The sequence below is a fragment of the Rhinopithecus roxellana genome, chromosome 6 (assembly GCF_007565055.1).
Source record: "Rhinopithecus roxellana isolate Shanxi Qingling chromosome 6, ASM756505v1, whole genome shotgun sequence".
Classification (NCBI taxonomy): domain Eukaryota; kingdom Metazoa; phylum Chordata; class Mammalia; order Primates; family Cercopithecidae; genus Rhinopithecus; species Rhinopithecus roxellana.
In genome coordinates, this window is record NC_044554.1 from 22,944,878 (window position 1) to 22,956,886 (window position 12,009).

A 12,009-nucleotide genomic window follows, 5' to 3' on the forward strand; every position below is an offset into this window, starting at 1 on the left:
GACTCTGCATGCTGAAGAATTCCTGAAGAGGCCCTTTGGCAAATGTTGACAAATTAGAAGATAACTTTTTTTCCAAAGATCAATGCCTAATGCATCTAACAGATAATGTGAATTCTTGATGACTAGGACACTAAAATCTAAACAAATGATACTATGAAGTAGGACAAATCTATAGCACTGTGCCCACTCTTACACTTTCTGTTTCTGAGAAAGAAGAGATGAAGTATATACCTCTGTATTAATAATATATTCCTTATCTATATCTCTACCCTCAAACTGTTGATGCCCAAAACTTTATGGAGTAGAGTTAACTTTAAATCTGTAGTTTAAAATGAACAATACTGCTAAAAGTATCTTTTCCTCTGTATTAATAATGTATTTCTTATCTATATCTCTACCCTCAAACTTTGATGCTCCAAACTTTGTGGAGTAGAGTTAAATTTAAATCTTTAGTTTGAAATTAACAATACTGCTAAATCAATATATCCCTTATAAAGGTAAAACTTTTTCTTATTGAGTTATCTTTGAGATATTGAGTCTTTTGACTATTCACCTAAATAAATAATCTGAGAATAAGTTTTGAGGGTGGGAAAAAAGGATTAATAGGCATAACACACAAGAGATTTGCCAGATTCTGATATTTTAAAATTAAATATGTATAGGTAAAACATATAGCTTGAAACTTCTGACATAGGCATGAAAGCAAGAGTATCAGCAAAAATTTCAATGGTAGAAAATCCATTGCCTATTATTCCTTCTTTTCCCACCCTCACAACTTACTTGGGAAGGAAAATAAAATCGTTTGAAAAATTAGAGATTCTTAAATCCTGGAAGACAATTTTTTTCCGTTTAATAATTTTGTCCAAGTAGAATCATACTGCTTTCCTTTGCATACAGCAAGAGAAGCACAGGTTGGAATCCACTGGCATAACAAAAATATAGCTCAAAATGGTCTGCTATCATTATACTTTGTCTTTATAATATAAGCATTTATTTTTATATCAGGGCTGCTAAGTGGATTTTTAGAAAAGTTTCCCCAGTTATTCCAATAGTTGGCAACACTTTTCTGTTTTAATGCACAGTGAAAGAATCTGAATGGGTACAACTGATGAAAGGATGGTTACACACTGGCTTGAACAGGTTCCTAGGCTGCAGAGCTACCCAGAACACTCAGGTGTAGCCCTTAGGGGACTAAGCTGGGAAATAAGAGAAAGTCATGAGAGGGTTCAATTATGAGGGATTTTAGGAAGAGGCAGCCCAATCAGTAAAGGAGGCACTCCATGAGTGACTCCATCTAGGGATGACCTTGCCTGCTGCCCAATGAGGTGATTAGTACCTCATTACTCCTGCATGCACATGGCAAGATAGACACCAACTTCTACTTGCTTTTACCACTTACCAATTTGCCTACTTGCTAAGTAGACTACAGTTCTAACAGTCTAAAAGTAGTAGTTCTTATTTCTTTGTAAATAATAGTGGAAACTAATTATTGAATTATCAATCTTATTTTATTATGATGTATCACCTCTTGTAACCTATTCTTCCTCTCGATGGCCAAATCTGTCCTATGAGATCACAAAAATGTGCATGTTTCTGTGGGTATGTACTTTGGAGAAAGCAAAAGGAAAGAACCGAAGTGTGCATACAACAAATGCAAATTTTGTGAATCTTCGTTTTTAATGATCTGTACATTTACATATATATATTTTGTCTTTTACAAAACAGTAAACAACCACTGTATAACAGTTTAAATTACCAGTGTATTTTATTTTACTGGAGAAACCCAGGTGCCCAGAAATTTAATGACTATTTTATGGTCATATACTATTACAATAAAAATCACTCAATTTACCTCTAAAAACATGAGAATTAAAGTATAACAGATGTGTATATTATAATCAAAGGTCTTTGTAGACTGAGAATCTGGAAGGCCAGGTTTTAATCTTGGCTTTGACAATAATTGCGTAGGTAAACTTGAACAACCTCTTAAGTTCTTTAGACTGGATTCTTCACCTGTTAATCACCCTTCCACCTTTAAAATTCTTAATTCTTTGACTAAATTGCATTTCTAAAATGAAGCTGATGAAAGAGTGCAGAAAAAGAAAGAAGCAAATCGACACTTAGATGTTTTATGGAGTCATTTAAAGTACAGTGCTGAGCTTGTATTTTTGTTTTTCACACTTTTGGAAGCTTATCAAAGGGAAGGAGTGGTGAATAGCAAGTCTAACTATCAGATGTCTCATGTTTACGTTTGCCTAAAGTGAAGTAGCTAGAAAATTCATTTACAACTTTTTCTCTGACCCTAAATGTTTATACGGTCAGTGAAAAAACAATGTAATAAGGAATTTTGGAGATTACTTTTCCTGATTCATTCATATTGCCTCAGAGAAAATTGTTGCCAAAATATGTTTGGATACATAAAACTGAGTATCATTACATACCATAGGTAATAAATTGAGAAATGTCATTTTATTTATGAAGATACTTCTTAGAATAATTTCTAAGATCATTTTTTAAATTTATAAAACCTAATGAACAGGCTGTAGTTTTCTTTAAACATTTCATAATATAAGAAAAGAAAAAATACATTGAATGCTTCGACTGCTCTCTACCCTGACCAACACCATACAACAAAACAGTGACAACAATTGAATTCCTAAGACATTAAGACTTGTCAGTAGATAGACGTTATTTTAAAATCATAGCACTAACTAGAGTTTATGAATGCCATGGTTTGTATTTTTCTTGTCCACTTTCACTGGCATAAATCCTGTCTTGGTCTTTAATTTTCTCTAAGGCCTAGACTACTTTTCCTAAGTGGTTACAATTTTGTAATATCCTTGACTTTAAGTTAAGAAAGGTTAGAAGTATCCATTATATATGAATATTTGTGCTTTAGACATATATCTGTAATAATGAACACAGAGCCATGCTAAAATAGAAACTATTTTTGAAAAGAATGTGAATGTTTATTATATATTTACTATTATTTATTCAATATTAACTCGATTTTTCTACTTTACTTGATTAATTTGCCTCTTTCCAAAAAGGATCTGAGATGACTTATACAAATATATCCAATCAAATAAACAAATATATTTCTAAGGGAGTGAGGGTAAGAGAAAAACAGTAAGATGGGTGGGTTGTAATAAATTTAACTGGAAGTCATCCTCTAATATCTGATACATAATTAAAATGAATCTCAAATTTGGCCTCAGGCTTCCCAAAATCCAAAGTAGAGGAAGTCACTGTAATACAAGAAAAAAAAACTATCAAGTGCTTAGGATCGTTATCTAGTATTAAGAACTAAGAGAAATTTCTTCTAAGGTTGTAATAGGTATACTGAAAAATACTGTGGTGGACATTCAACATCACTAAGAATTAAGGTGTCAAGTTCCATACCTGTGCTTATAATTACATCCCTTAATGAAAGACAACTAAACTAACATCAAAATTCACTCCACCAAAAGTCACTTTATGGCCTTGGGTAGCCACGTTATTTGGAATATTAATGATTGCAATGAACAGAGATTAAATTAAGGTAATGTAAATGTGAGGACAGAAATTCTGGCCTCATGGTAATCAGAAAACAAAAGGAAGCCAAGGTAATTTATCTCTTAGGAGATGCTGCATCTTTGCTTCTTGCTTCTTGCTTCTCTTAATGCCACCGCTTCACTGTACTGATTCTAAAGGGCTTATTCATTAATTTGTTCATGACCAAAGATAATATATCCTATTGTTTTGTTTATAATGCTCTCTTTACAAATAAAGCATACTTCAATTTCTATGAATTTCATATGAATGAGATAGATGAAAGTTTGCTCATTCCAAAATAAATTGGAAATAGGAGCATTCTTCTCTATTCAGATATGAAATTTATTCTCCAGTCGTATGAGTGACTTTCACAATCCAGTTATTATCAGGAAAAATGACTTAATAGGTTATTATATATAACCTATATGTAATATATATTTATTATATATGTAAGATATAACCTTCCAGCTCCCACATCACCACAATGTGACAATGGCTCCTGCACTTTGCAATTCAAATTCTCAAGGGAAATAATGAAATTGTGTCAGCTAGTGTTCATAATTCATGGGTTGCTGGCTTCCTCTAGATTGGATGTGTTGTGAACAATTATCCATCTGTGGTTAAAATGTGGAAGCCACATGGCAAAATGTGTAGTTTCTATAATTAATGTGTATGGGGTCAGAGCAATCAACATGAAGCATGTCTCAATTCCATAGCAAACTTAGCCAGTCTGTCTTTATTCATGAACAAATTTATAATACCATAAATTTGTTACAATCTGTATTTCTGCTAGACTAAATAAGTTGGCCTGCTGTTGATAGCTTTTCATGATTATATAATCATGTTTAGGTGTTCATGATGTTTAGATGTTCAATCATATATAGATGTTTATGACTATATAATTATAGTGCATGTTGGAGAGTATCTGCCAAATACCAACATTTGAGTTTTCATTAATTGATCTTAAGTCATTTTTCCTGATAATAAGTGGATTGTGAAAGTCACTCACATGACTGGAGAATAAATTTCATATCTGAATAGAGAAGAATGCTTCTATTTCCAATTTATTTTAGAATGAGCAGACTTTCATCTATCTCATTCATATGAAATTCATAGAAATTGAAGTATGCTTTATTTGTAAAGAGAGCATTGTAAACATAAAACAATTAATGAGATCAAAGCAGTAAAGTTTGATAAATCATGGAATTCTGAAGTTTAAGAAAAAAGCAGAAACATAATTATTAGAGGAAATCTGGGGAAGAAAATATACATATAGCACAAATGGAAACTAATTGTTTTTAATACAGTCCTTTACTATGTTAAAAAAAACTATTTTAAAGAAAGAAGAAAAAATATCACCTCTGTTCTGCAAATAGCACATTATCAAAGAGGACACAAAAAGTGAATTTGCATAAAAAGAATTCAACTTCATTAAATGTTCAAAGGAATGAGGATGAAAATGTCATTTTGTGGTATTTTTAAAAATTACAATAACTAGTGGAAATGAGAATTCAGGCTCTTCTAGAGATCTATGTAAAATTTCTATATTACACAAATTTTCTCCAGTGAACATGTGTTACTTTACCAAAAATGAAATTATATAAGTAAAAGGGGAAGACGTATGAGATGTCTCCTTTTTTATGCAACCAAATTTCCTCCTATATCCGGGTACCCATCCTCCCCACCCTAACTCTCAAGGTGATAATAACAGTTAATAAATATTTATTGATCAGTTACATAGCATGTATTATCTAAGGGCTAGACATTTTTATGTCATGTAATCATTGTGACACCTCCTCAGAAACACTATTCTCCCCATTTTTTGCATGCAAAAAGAGAATTTATTAGAGATTCAGTACAGAGTTAAGGTTATTTTGGTCAGTGTTGGTGACAAAATTTGAACAACAGAAGTTGACTGGAGAGCTTTGTTACAATGCACATGAGATTTCTAAATATTATTTTTAAAATACCCTAGCAATTCAAAGTCTAGTCTCTTAAGACATTATAATGCATCAGAAATGAATGCATTTTTTGCAGAGCCTGATATAAATAATACGATAGAAGGTTTTTAAAATATTTAATAGGTTGTTTTGAGATAATTCAAAATAATTTAATGGCGATGACATAAATAGAAAAATTCAGGTTAATATCAATTCAATTTTAATCACCTTTATTGTGTATTTTATAAACTATCTCAAATAATTACAAAATTTTTTGTTGCTTTGACTTATTGATTCATGATATTTTTAGTTTTACATATCTTACTTGTGAGAAAACGGAAATATTTTTACCTAATTTGCTATGGAGTTTCAAAATGTATTGAATATTTTTTGCATATAATGAAGGCAATATAAAGGCAAGCAAGGCTTTCTTCCCTCCTCAAGAATTTTTCCTTTCTTAGTTTTAGAGTCACTCCTTTAAGTCGTATTAATTATCTGAACTCCAAATCACGGTCCCTGGACTTGGCATATTTACCAAGCAATGGCTGATTTCTTTAAATCCCTTCAGACTGCTTCAAGCTGCCTGGATGAAAGAAACAGAAAATATGCAGGAAGACGGGGACAGAAGAAACTCTAATCTCAGGTTATCTCAAGAAAACACAGTGCAAATAATGGACAGTGCTGACTCAGTTAAATGAAGCCAGCTCCTCTTGAGTTTTCCTACTCTAAAAATAACAGGAATTGCTTGGGGAGGGAATGGACAAAGAAATAAGATGAAACTGAAATGCACCAACTCAGAGTTCATCCGGAAATTTTCTAAAGAGGGAACTAATTATTATTGCTAAGCTGTATGCTAATTATCAGCTGTCAATGAAGATATACTCTGAGGATTTAGTCATTTCCTCTCTTGGCCTTTCCTTTTAACCTGCAAGAGACACAGTTTTAAAACTCACTGACATCACTATATTACAAAGACAGTTCTCTACACTTTGTCAGAATATATTTAAATGCTATAGTTTCTTGTGTAAGATGAAGGAGAGGAGAACACACATTTTTCAGCTCTCAAACAAAAAGAGATTACCAGGGGAGAGGTGTTTCCTTCTTGAATACACATTTCTTGTTCCACGGTCACCTGCCAACTAAAGATTTCCTGAGACTCAACACTTTAACTAAACTTGTCATGGTTTTCTGAGTTAATTACCTTTTTCAATATTGTCCTAAGGTTAATTCAACAACAACAACAAAAATTGAATTTCAGGCAGTAAGCATTGTTAATGAAAATGAAATACAGAAATAGCCATTAGAAATTTTCTTTAACTTTGTAATGGTTCAAAAGAAAAGGTTTCTCACAACATGCTTTGATGATTTTGACAGATTTGACTGATGATCACTAGTGGCTTATAATGTTGAAAGAGATTCGTAAAGAAATAAGCAATTAACTTTTTAAAAAGTGTAAATAAGGACCAGCTCATTGATTTGCTAATTGCTCTTTTTAGCAATGGACAATCGGCTTGTCTTTCATGCATTCTTTGAACTTTTAGGTTCTATTATTTTCACAAGTCAAAGGTGTACAATAGACATTGTCATACATCAAGTTGCTCAGTCATAAACCACTTTCTGAAGAAGGCAGGAGTTCAAATATACGTAGGAATAGCCTAGACATTAAATAGCATTTTAATTCTTCAAAGAAAACAAAATAATGTGATTTGTAATTTTCAGATTCCTTGTGTTCTTGTCACATGTAAATTATTATTTAATGTTATATGGAAAAGTAAAAACAAAAGTTAAGATGTATTTAATGATTAAGATGAAGACATTCATAATAAGCTACTTCTACTTAATAAATAGTAAATATATTTTCTCTTAAGGCTTTCTTAATAACATTTTCTTTTCTTTAGCTTATTTGATTGTAACCATATAGTATATAATACATATAACCTAAAAATATGGGTTACTCAACTGTTTATGTTATCTGTAAGGCTTCTGGTCAACAGTAGGCTATTAGTAATGTTTTGGGGGATTCGAAGATTATACTCTAGCTTTAGACTGCACTGCGGGTTAGCATCCCTAACCCCCAAGTTGTTCAAGCATCAGCTGTATATTGAACATCCACTGTGTTAGGAACTATATCTGGAGTTTCAGAGGAATACTAAAGATCAATATAATTCTATAAACATAACACAAATCAGATTTTAGTATCCATCATTTTATTTCTGAAAATCAATTTTAGATACAAGGTTTTTTCAAACTTGGGTACTTAATAAAATCAGGCACATTCACTTTTTTTTTTTTTTTTTTCTTGAGACAGAGTCTCACTGTGTTGCCCCCACTGGAGTGCAGTGGTAAGATCTCAGCTCACTGCAGCCTCCACCTCCCGGGATCAAGCAATTCTCCTGCCTCAGCCCCCTGAAGAGCTGGGATTACAGTAGTGTGCCACTATGCCCTGCAAATTTTTGTATTTTTAGTAGAGATGGGGTCTCACCGTGTTGGTCAGGCTGATCTCAAACTCCTGACCTCAAATTATCTGCCCACCTTGGCCTCCCAAAGTCGTGGGATTACAGGCGTGAGCCACCGTGCCCAGCCCTTTATAAGAGAATACATTTTATGGTTCAAACCCCAAAAGAATATCAAGGTTTAGAGTCATAAAGATAAACTTCCTCCCCTCTGTTTAGTTCTCACTCCCTTGCCCTCAATGGATTAATCTTGTCTAAAATCTTGGGCATTCCTTCAAGTTTTTTATGCGTATGCAGCAAATTAGATGTATAAATCTTTATTAATTCTCAGCGTTTTTACAGTCAAAAGGAATCATAATATAAACCTTTTTCTTTACCTTTCTTTACTTGACTTAAAATATCTGAGAAGTATTTCCGTATCAAAACTTAGAGAGGTTATAGTTGCAAGAAACATCTTGTTTTATGGATCACTGTGGTGGGCATTTGAAATCTTTTAAATTTTTACTACTAATACGGCACTGCAATGTATATATATGAATTGTCCATTCACAGATGTGCAAATATATTGGTAAGATAAATTTTAAGATAAGATAAATTTTAAAGCGGAATTACCAGGTCAAAAGCATTTGTAATTTTAACAAATACTGCCAACTTTGCTTCCATAGGGATTATATCACGTTAAAATTCCGTGACTATATGCAAGAGTGCCTATATCCCCATACCTCATAAACCATATATAATTAAAGTTTAGGGTGTTTTGCTAATTTGATTGAGACAATATAATTTGAATTTCTCTTATTATAGGTGAAGTTAAGCATCTTTTCATATATCTTAGGGTACTTTACTTTTGTGATTGTTCTTATTACATTCATTGTCTATTTTTCTGTTGGATTAAAATTGCTTGTCCATATTTGAATTTAAGGAATTTTTAAACTGTTAAGTTTTATGTTATTAAGGTCATAGCTGAGAGATGAGGGAAATTGGACCCTTAAATGTAGAAATTTGTGTATCACTTATGTTGGAAAGATATTTTAAAGGTGTTTTATTTTAAAAAATAGAGTTAATTCCCTTTTTTATCTCATGCAGCCTCTTTCATAAACTTAATTCTTGATTATCTGGAGCAATTAATCAAGTTAACAATTAACAGCTTATATAAAATGCTTCTAAGTTTAAATACACATATGCACATGTGTGCGCACGCACGCACACACAATGTGATTCATCAGAAGTGGGCAAGGGGCATTCTCAGTCTTCCAGAGGCTGAATTTGGACATCAACAAAGTCCTAGGCACTCCTATTCAACTGGCGAATTATGTGGGAATAAGAAACGTGTGGTTTTACCCAAAATAGAGCGCTTGTTTGTGAGAATTCCAGAATTTTGACTAACGGATATTTTATAATAAGATGTCATAGATATTCAGCCAAAGCAGAAGTTAAGGAAGCCAAGAATATACATGAACTACTGTAGCATTTTTCTGCAACATTAGCCACTTAAAACGTACTTAAAAGAGGCTGGGTGCGGTGGCTCACGCCTGTAATCCCAATACTTTGTGAGGCCAAGGTGAGCGGATCACAAGTTCAGGATTTCGAAACCAGCCTGGCCAATATGGCGAAACCCCATCTCTAGTAAAAATACAAAAATTAGCCAGGCATCGTGGCAAGTGCCTGTAGTCCCAGCTACTTGGGAGGCTGAGGCAGGAGAATTGCTTGAACCTGAGAGGTGGAGGTTGCAGTGAGCCGAGATTGGGCCACTGCACTTCAACCTGGGTGACAGAATGAGACTCTTTCTCAAAAAATCAAAAAACAGCAGTAACAAAAAACATATTTAAAGGAGAGGAGAGAAAGAAAACAGATTTCTAGGAGTCTTTTGTTTGTTTGTTTGTTTTTGAGATAAAGTTTAGCTCTTGTTGCCCAGGCTGGGGTACGATGGCGCAATCTCAACTGCAACCTCCGCCTCTCAGGTTCAAACGATTCTCCTGCCTCAGCCTCCCAAGTAGCTGGGATTACAGGCATATGCCACCATGCCTGGCTGATGTTTGTATTTGGTAGAGATGGGGTTTCACCATGACCATGTTGGTCAGGCTGGTCTCGAACTCCTAACCTCAAGTGATCACCTGCCTCGCCCTCCCAAAGTTCTGGGAGTACAGGTATGAGCTACCATGCCCAACCTCTTCCTTTCAAAATACTTTCATGTATTCTATGAAATGCAGTAACAAAGCTTTGATTTTATTTAGGTACTTATTTTTTAATGTTAAGCATATTTAGGTAGGATTCATTTTACGGCAATATTTTAAGTCAGCTTTTCTGGATTATGCCATTTTACAGAAAAATTGGCTTTTATACAACATTTAAAACTTAATAAGTTATCATTATTTTATACATTTACGTCATATTCTTTCTTAGGATTAAGTCTAAAATAAATGGATGATATCTGGTTACTTCTTCATTAATTCACATTAAAATATATATTTAACAACTTTTATTGCATTCACTTAATCTGCACCAGCGTAAAACAAAATGCATTTTGCTAGATACCTTCTGATTTATGAACAAAGTTGGCTAATGTATATACATAATTGCAATATAATTATATATTATTTAAATCATAAACACATTTTGGTTTTATCTCAACTCAAAAACATCCTGTTATAGAACTAATGTATTCTCTACAATCTGTATTTTTAATTGAATTTAAGTCATGCTAAGAAGTTGAATAGGTCTATCATCTACTTCATTTTTTTTTCTTTTCTTTTTTTTTTTTTAGATGGAAGTCTTTCTGTGTCACCCATGCTGGAGTGCAGTGGCACAATCTTGGCTTACTGCAACCTCCATCTCCTGGGTTCAAGCAATTTTTTTGTGCCTCAGCCTCCCAACTAGCTGGGATTACAGGCATATGCCATCACACCCAACTAATTTTTGTATTTTTAGTTGAGACAGGGTATTATTGCCAGCCTGGTCTATGTCTTCATTTGATCATTTTAATGACAGGTCAAATGTAACTTGTTAATACATACATAATTTTTTATGTTTTTGTTGAAATTGTGTACTTTTCTCTAGCAAAAACTTTATTGACCTTTGGCCTATAACATGTTTTCTCTAGTAAATAATCCATCTTATAACAACAAAGAAGTAAATTAGCTAAAACTGGAATCACATTTTTTTCTTCACATATGGGATTGAATATTTGATAATTTAAGTTTTTCAAATACGACTCTCAAATTTTTGTCTCCTATCTTGACCCCTAAATACATACTTGTTCAGCCGAGTCCTAATAGCTATCTTCTCTTAGAGTCTAAAAGTCTTCTGAAATTTAGCAAATTAACAACAAGGTCTTGATTACCAGAGACAAACCAACTCCTTTCCCAGGCTTCCACTCAAGTTTGGCTCTTGGCAAAAACTTAGGATTTGTCCTGATTCTTCTTTCTTGAGTGCCACACTATCTGTCCGTAGCATTGCCTCAACCACCTCTCATCTGGACCACTGAAAGGTCTTCCTATTTTTCTGTCTTCTATGCTCCATGCCTCCCTCGACCACCACCAATGAGTTCACCTCACAGTGGCGAGAGTGATCATTTCTTTTTTTTTTTTTTTTTTTTGAGACGGAGTCTCACTCTGTCGCCCAGGCTGGAGTGCAGTGGCCGGATCTCAGCTCACTGCAAGCTCCGCCTCCCGGGTTCACGCCATTCTCCTGCCTCAGCCTCCCGAGTAGCTGGGACTACAGGCGCCCGCCACCTCGCCCGGCTAGTTTTTTTTTTGTATTTTTTAGTAGAGACGGGGTTTCACAGTGTTAGCCAGGATGGTCTCGATCTCCTGACCTCGTGATCCGCCCGTCTCGGCCTCCCAAAGTGCTGGGATTACAGGCTTGAGCCACCGCGCCCGGCCGAGAGTGATCATTTCTTTCTTTAAAAATATAAATTGGGTCGTGATGTTCCTCCCATTGTTTCCCAACTCCCTTAGATTAAAACCTGGCTCAAAGTCTGTCACTATCTCTTGGCTGCCTACCCCAGCCCCGGTGTTGCGCCACTTTCTCCTTTCCTCACAGAGCTCCAGGGCTTGGGCTTTAGAGTTTGGCCTGGACTCTCC

The 12,009-nt window shown here is 34.2% G+C and overlaps 1 protein-coding gene across 3 annotated transcripts in view; it reads right to left on the bottom strand.

Annotated features, from left to right (window-relative positions):
• The window catches only part of SEMA3E (semaphorin 3E), a 282,783-nt gene that overhangs the window by 121,945 nt on the left and 148,829 nt on the right, over positions 1–12,009 (bottom strand). The gene's annotated exons all lie outside the window — the stretch shown is intronic.